This window comes from Hemiscyllium ocellatum, chromosome 17 (assembly GCF_020745735.1).
Source record: "Hemiscyllium ocellatum isolate sHemOce1 chromosome 17, sHemOce1.pat.X.cur, whole genome shotgun sequence".
Classification (NCBI taxonomy): domain Eukaryota; kingdom Metazoa; phylum Chordata; class Chondrichthyes; order Orectolobiformes; family Hemiscylliidae; genus Hemiscyllium; species Hemiscyllium ocellatum.
In genome coordinates this window covers 3,570,169-3,577,390 of record NC_083417.1, presented here as the reverse complement: position 1 = coordinate 3,577,390, position 7,222 = coordinate 3,570,169, and positions in this window count along the sequence as shown.

The window sequence follows — 7,222 nt, the reverse complement described above, 5'->3', positions numbered from 1 at the left end:
CATGTTTTTCACAAACTGGATGTGAACAGTGGATTCTGATTATTATTCAAAATGGTTTGAAATGACATTTCTTAATCAAACTCTGGCCAAACCAGAGCTCAGACTGTGAAAAGGAGCTTTATGACTTTTGAATTCCTGGAATAGTATCAGACAATGCACCTCAATTCATGTATGAAGATTTTAGGATGTTCACTTGGAAATAGGCACCTACCAGTTTATACATTCTCAGCTCTAACATTTTAACATGACTTGCATAGATTGCCTAGATTAACCTAGATTGCTGTTAAGTCTTTTATCCTTTAGAATGGATAGCAGGTTTCGGTTCATTAATATCCCTGAACTTCTTTCAAGTCACATTCTCGAGATAACTTAAGGTTTTCTAAAAAAAAGTGACATCTCAACTCAGACAATGCATTAAAGGTGTGAGGATAGAGTCTGTCTGTATCCCAATCTTGAGTCAGACTGGTTCTATTTCCAAAGTAGGAAGTGATAAAATGTTACCTGGATTGACTGCCTGCAGATTGTGTGATAAAAAGCACATAACCTACAGGCAGTCATTCCATGTAACATTTTATCAATTCCTACTTTGGAAATAGAACCAGTCTGACTCAAGATTGGGATACAGACTCTATTCTCACACCTTTAATGCATTGTCTGAGTTGAGATGTCATTTTTTTTTAGAAAACCTTAAGCTATCTCGAGAATGTGACTTGAAAGAAGTTCAGGGATATTAATGAACCAAAACCTGCTACCCATTCTAAAGGATGAAAGACTTAACAGCAATCTAGGTTTGTTCAATATATTGTTTCAGTTGCATGACAGTGTAATCTTTTGTTATAAATTCCGTGTCTTATGATCCTGTTGCACAGTTACCTGATGAAGGAGCAGCGCTCCGAAAGCTAGTACTTCCAAATAAACCTGTTGGACAATAACCTGGTGTTGTGTGATTTTGAACTCCTAAAGGACACTGACAGGTTGGTGGAATGGGATGGGGGGGAGATGAGGTTTAATGCAGGAGAAGCATGAGGTGATGCACTTTGGGTACAAGAACATTGAAAAGCAATATAAAATAGAGAGTACAATTCTAAAGGATGTGCAGGAGTAGAGGGACCTAGGTATACATGTTGGAGAAAGTGAGTACTGCAGATGCTGGAGATTGTGGTGCTGGAAAAGCACAGCTGGGCAGGCAGCATCTGAGGAGCAGGAGAGTCAATGTTTCAAGCATAAGCTCTTGTTCAGGATTTTTTTGGGGGCACGGGAGCTGAGGGATATATGGGAGGGGGTGGGGCTAGGGAAAGTTAGCTGAGAATGTGATAGGTAGATAAAGATGGGGGTGATGGTGATAGTGGATCAAATAGGTGGGAAGATGGACAGGTAGGACAGTTCAGAAGTGCCGAGTTGGAGGGTTGGATCTGGGAAAAGGTTGAGGGAGGGGAGATGAGGAAACCAAGAACATGCAAGTCCTGGACCTTCTCCACTACCACATTCTAGCCACCTGATGCCTAGGGGAAGAACGCTTCATCTTCTGCCATGGGGCTCTCCAACCATACAGGATCAATGTCGATTTCAGCAGTTTCCTCATCTCCCCTCCCCTGACCTTATCCCAGATTCAACCCGGCATTGGCCTCTTAAAATGTCCTACCTGTCCATCTTCCTTCCCATCTATCTGCTCCACGCACCACTCTGACCTATCACCATCACCCCCCCCACCCCCCGTCATCAACCTATTGCATTCCAAGCTATCTTTGCCCCAGCTCCCCTCCCATTTATCCATCAGCCTACTGAGGGCCTCCAACATTCCTGATGAAGAGCTTATGCTCAAAACGTCGACTCTCCAGCTCTTTGGATACTGCCTGACCAACTGTGCTTTTCCAATACCACACGTTATGACACTGGGTATATATGTGTACAGATCATTAAAGTGGTAGGACAGGTGGAGAGAGCAGTAAATAAAAGTGTTCTCAACTTTATTAAAAGGGGCATAAAACTCAGGAGCAAGGAAGTGAAGCTGAACTTGTATAAGACACTTGTTGGACCTCAGCTGGACTGTGGTACAATTGTGGCTGCCACATTTTAGGAAAGATGTGAATGCATTAGAAAGAGTGCAGAAGCGATTTACAAAAATGGTTTCAGAAATGAGAAACTTCAGTTATGAAGACAGACAGGGACTGAGTTCCTTGGAGACAAGATTTGATAGATATTGTTACAATCATGAGCGGGCTGGACAGGATAGGGAAAAAGCTCATCAACAGATTGAGAACCAGAGAGCACAGATTTAAAGTGATGTGTAACTGAAGTAAATGCAAAGTAAGAAAAATCTTTTCACACGGTGAGCAGTTAGGATCTCAATCAGTGCCTGGAAATGTGGTGGAGGCAGGTTCAGTTGAGGTATTCAAGAGGGGCATTGGATGGTTATCTGGAGAGAAATGGTGTGTAAAGATAAAGGCAGTGAAACAGCAGTAAGTCATTAAGCTACTTTGGAGAACTAATACAGACACAATGAGCAGAATGGCCTCCTTCTGTACGATAACACTTCTGTGATTCCATTACTTTAATGTAGAGTGGGCTGTGTACGGTGCACTGAGGAATAAGTGTTCCTAGACTGTGTTCAGGAGACCTCCCTATAACAACCTGTGTCCACTCCAACAAGGAAAAAGGCACGACTAGACCTAGTCATTGGGAATGAGGTGGGGCACATCAATCAATCAATTAGGGGACAGTGATAATTGTATCATAAAGTTTAGGACAAAATGGGGTGGGTTCACTTCAAACTTTGGTGTCTGACACCCAGAGGCAACCATGACCACTGTAGAACTCTGACTGAGTTATAAAAGCTATGCTCCTGCTTTAATACAGCCCTCTTCCAGTTGGAGGAACATTTGTCATGGATTCAGTATTACAACCATTGCTTTCCCTGATTTGTATTAATTCTTTAGGTCTTGGACTGCAGGATTAATTTGCAAGTTTGGAACATTGTTATATAGGACTGTAGAAGGACATTCACAAGTTGGTGGAGTGGATGGAGAGTGGTAGATGAAGTTCAATGTAGAGAACGTGAGATGATATACCCACAAAAAGTGGACAGACAGTATTTTAAAAAGGGTTCTCTTCAAAAGGATGTGCAGGAGCAGAGACACATTGATGTGGATCTGCATAAATCATTAAAGGTGGCAAGACAGGTGGAGAGCATAGCTAATAAACCATACAGTAATACTTTAATACTGACAGAGTACAGGAGTGGGCAAATGGTGCTGAACTTGTATAAGATATCTATTTGGAGTATCAAGTATGATTCTGGGTGTTACAGTTCAGGAACAATGTGAACCCATTAGTCACCATAGTCTTAGCAGATCTTTCTCATTTGAGAGACAACTGGTGGTGGTTTAACCTGAGGGATCTCAGGCTAGGGGAGAGACTGAGGAGAGTCCTTTGTGGTATCCTAGCTGTATATTGTCATAGAGCCATGGAGTTGTACAGCATGGAAACAGATCCTTGGTCCAACTTGTCCATGATAACCAGGTATCCTAAAATAAATCTAGCCCCTTTGCCAGCATTTTGGCTCATATTCCTCTAAACCCTTCCTACTCATACAGCCATCCAGATACCTTTGAAATGTTGTAATTATGATGATAAACAACAGTTATTGAGATAGATTGGAGTGGTTGGGATAGTTTCCTTGCAGAGAAGAAAACCAAGAGCAGATTTGATTAACTTTTCCAAGGTCTAAGGTCATCAGAGGTCTGAATGCAGTAGACATGGATAAACTGTTCCTTCTCCTAAAGGGATCAAGAAAGACACAGAGCTGTTTTGATGTGTAGTAGACATTCAAGAGGGCTTTAGAGGACTTATTTATATAATGTGCAGGGAAATAGGAAAAGGGTGGAGAATGTCACAATGCTGTTTGGAATATATGAAGAGCGGCACGGTGGCACAGTGGTTAGCACTGCTGCCTCACAGTGCCTGAGACCCGGGTTCAATTCCCGACTCAGGCGACTGACTGTGTGGAGTTTGCACGTTCTCCCCGTGTCTGCGTGGGTTTCCTCCGGGTGCTCCGGTTTCCTCCCACAGTCCAAAGATATGCGGGTCAGGTGAATTGGCTATGCTAAATTGCCCGTAGTATTAGGTAAGGGGTAAATATAGGGGTATGGGTGGGTTGCAGGTTGGCGTGGACTTGTTGGGCTGAAGGGCCTGTTTCCACACTGTAAGTAATCTAATCTAATTTTAAAAAATTGGGATATGGGACTGTTTGAACAATTCCACAGATGCTGCTGGGCTTCCCCAGTAATTTTAGTTTCAGATTTCCACAGTTTTGTTTTATTATGATGTCAAAAGGAGCTATGGATTGTCTGATCTTTACTTGAAAGCAGGAAATTTTGGAAAAATAAGGAGTCCAACGGGAGAGATTAACCGAATTTTATGGCACTTAATTACTGGATAACCAGTCTTAGGAAAACTGGAGGATCCGTGCTCTGCAATGCCTAGCAACAGCCTCTGGGGTCAAGTTGTGTGTTCTCCCAGACCTGGGATGAGAGATAGCAGCTTTCTGCCAATAGGGATCTAATATTAAAACAAAAGCAGTTAAAAGCTCTGGAACTCAGTGAAGCAGGGCTTTTGTCCGATTTCGCTGCTCCTTGGATGCTGCCTGAACTGCTGTGCTCTTCCAGCAACACTAATCCAGAATCTGGTTTCCAGCATCTGCAGTCATTGTTTTTAACCTCAGTGAAGCAGTTTGAAAACCTATCACTACTCCTTATGGTTTCCCCTCAGAACCAAAAATCTGATCCGAAGACCTTTGATTGTTCTGAACTGTCAGCAACTTGATCTCATCAACAGGGAATCGAAGGAACTGAGAGAAGTCTACCCAGTCTGTTTTCTGAATCCATATGCTTGACCTACAGTTCTTCCTTTCTCTTTACAATCCACACTATCTCCGCAGAGCTGTGTTTTCCTGTGTATGGATGTTTGTTTGGAATTAAGAGGTTGTAGTTTCATTCTGCATTGCAGCTTAGCTGACAGTCAGTTTTGCTGTAATAAGTAGGTTTGTTTACAGAATGTAATTTTGTTACTTGTCTAGATAACAAGTTTGTTTATAATGAGCAAGCTATTTTTGAGCGTACTGAAGAACCAGAGAGAAGCTCCTTTTGCTTTAGATGGCTAGAAAAAGAAACAATTTGACTGTTTTGCTGATTTTTCTTTTTAAAATGGGTATTTACAGTTTTTGTGGAGCTCATGGAATAGTGGGTCTTGATTACCAGTGTATCCCTCCCACTAGAGTTGTGACAATGCCCATTTGAAAACACATGTGCAGACCTAATGGGAATAATGGCCCCCTTTAACATCATAACAATTCTGTTGTAATCTCCTGCTTTTCAAAATAGTGCCATTAACATTCAACTGAAAGGATAGGCAGTGTCTCAGTTTAACATGTAATCCAAAGCTAGTAGCCCTAAGTGTGCAGCATTCCCATGTGTAGACTTGAAACCAGAATCCTCTGGCTCAGGTCAGGGTGCTGCCATCACAACATCATCATTTCAGACTTAGATTAGATTACCTACATGTGGAAACAGGCCATTTGGCCCAAGTCCACACCAACCCTCTGAAGAGTAACCACCCAGACCCATTCCCCTACCCTATACGGGTTGGTTAGCTCAGTTGGCTGCATGGCTATTTTACAAGGCACAGTAACACTAACAGGATGGGTTAAATTCCCATCACTAAGGCTAATGTGAAGGACACTCCTTCTCAAACTTTCCCCTCATCTGAGATATGATAACCCTCTGGTTAAACCACCACAGGTCATATCTCTCTCTGTCTAATATAAGAATTGTCTTCTGGGGACTTCATATTAGCTTGGTTTCATCTGCATGTGGCAGGTACTGCAGCAGTTTAGTCTTTTTTCATTCCCAGCTCAATGAATTTCAGACACATGATAAACTCTTCTTCCATTGTCTTCACCTCTGTGTCCAGTTCTTCAGACAGGTGCCCTTTCCTAGCCATAGAGACCCTTTCACCTATTTTCAATACTCATCCTCCACCTGGACCCCTCCCTCTGGCCTTTTGCCATCACTTGATCATTTCACCAGAAACTGTCGTGACATCCTTGTTCTCCTCCCCATTCTAACCTGTCTCTGAACCTGAACTTGGGTAAAATGGGGACGTGATGTACTTTGATTAAATCCTTGTGATGATGCTGGGAAAAGTAGGCTTGATCATCAGTGCACTTTCTCAAATGGGTTAAAACACTAGCTTGATGTAATCTGCTGAGGGGACATGCTGATTGATACGATCCACAAGTGTTTGGGATGTACGCACACATCAGGCACCCGAGTATCAAAATTCATATATCACCTTAGTAAGTTGTGATAAGCAGAACATTTTGTTGGCGGTAGACAATGCTCATACTATTACTGTTTTGTAGCTGAGTGAAACAGTTAGTTTCAATTGTTATTCAAACTTTTACGATATCTTAAGTGCCCAGTCTACCTAAGAATGTGAATTTCAAACTGCTCAAGTGAGAGAAATGTACAACCCATTTTGTAAAGTGAATAGAACTTCCAAACCATTCCATTGATTGTGAACGTTCTGGAGCATCCAGGGTTCTATAGTTTCTCTACAAAGGTCAATTCTTCATTTATCTCACCCAGCCTGAATCAGGTTATTCAATACCTGCAAAGATATAAAGTGGGAGCATGGAAGGAAACATCACAACAGCATCCTATCATAAGTTCATGCCAATTGCCCCAAGCCTGGCTGATTATTTCTTTCTAGTCCAAGTCAGGGGGATACAGGTGTGAAAGACAACACTCTATAACCATCCCTGTGTTCTGCTACAGCTGAGAACAATAAATTCTGTGGAACAAATTTTGTGCTAAGATTTTTCAACATATCACCCGTGTTATATTGACCAAATAATCATTCTGAGACCACAACAATATGGGCAAAAGGCTTGGATAAATGACATAAAGGCACCTTAGAAGATGGATCTGGAGATGCAGGTGCCATTAATCTTTTCAGCAGGGTCCCTGTCATTTCACACACTCCATAAAAATTGCTGCTCTTATGATCCATTCATCCATCATCCCTGGGATCACAAAAGCAGGGACTGGGATAAGGTGGGGGGAAGGAGTGAGGAAATTGGTGAAATCCACATGGATCCCGTGTGGTTGGAGGGTCCCAAGGCTGAAGATGAGGCATTCTTCCTCCAGCCGTCGGGTGGCAAGAT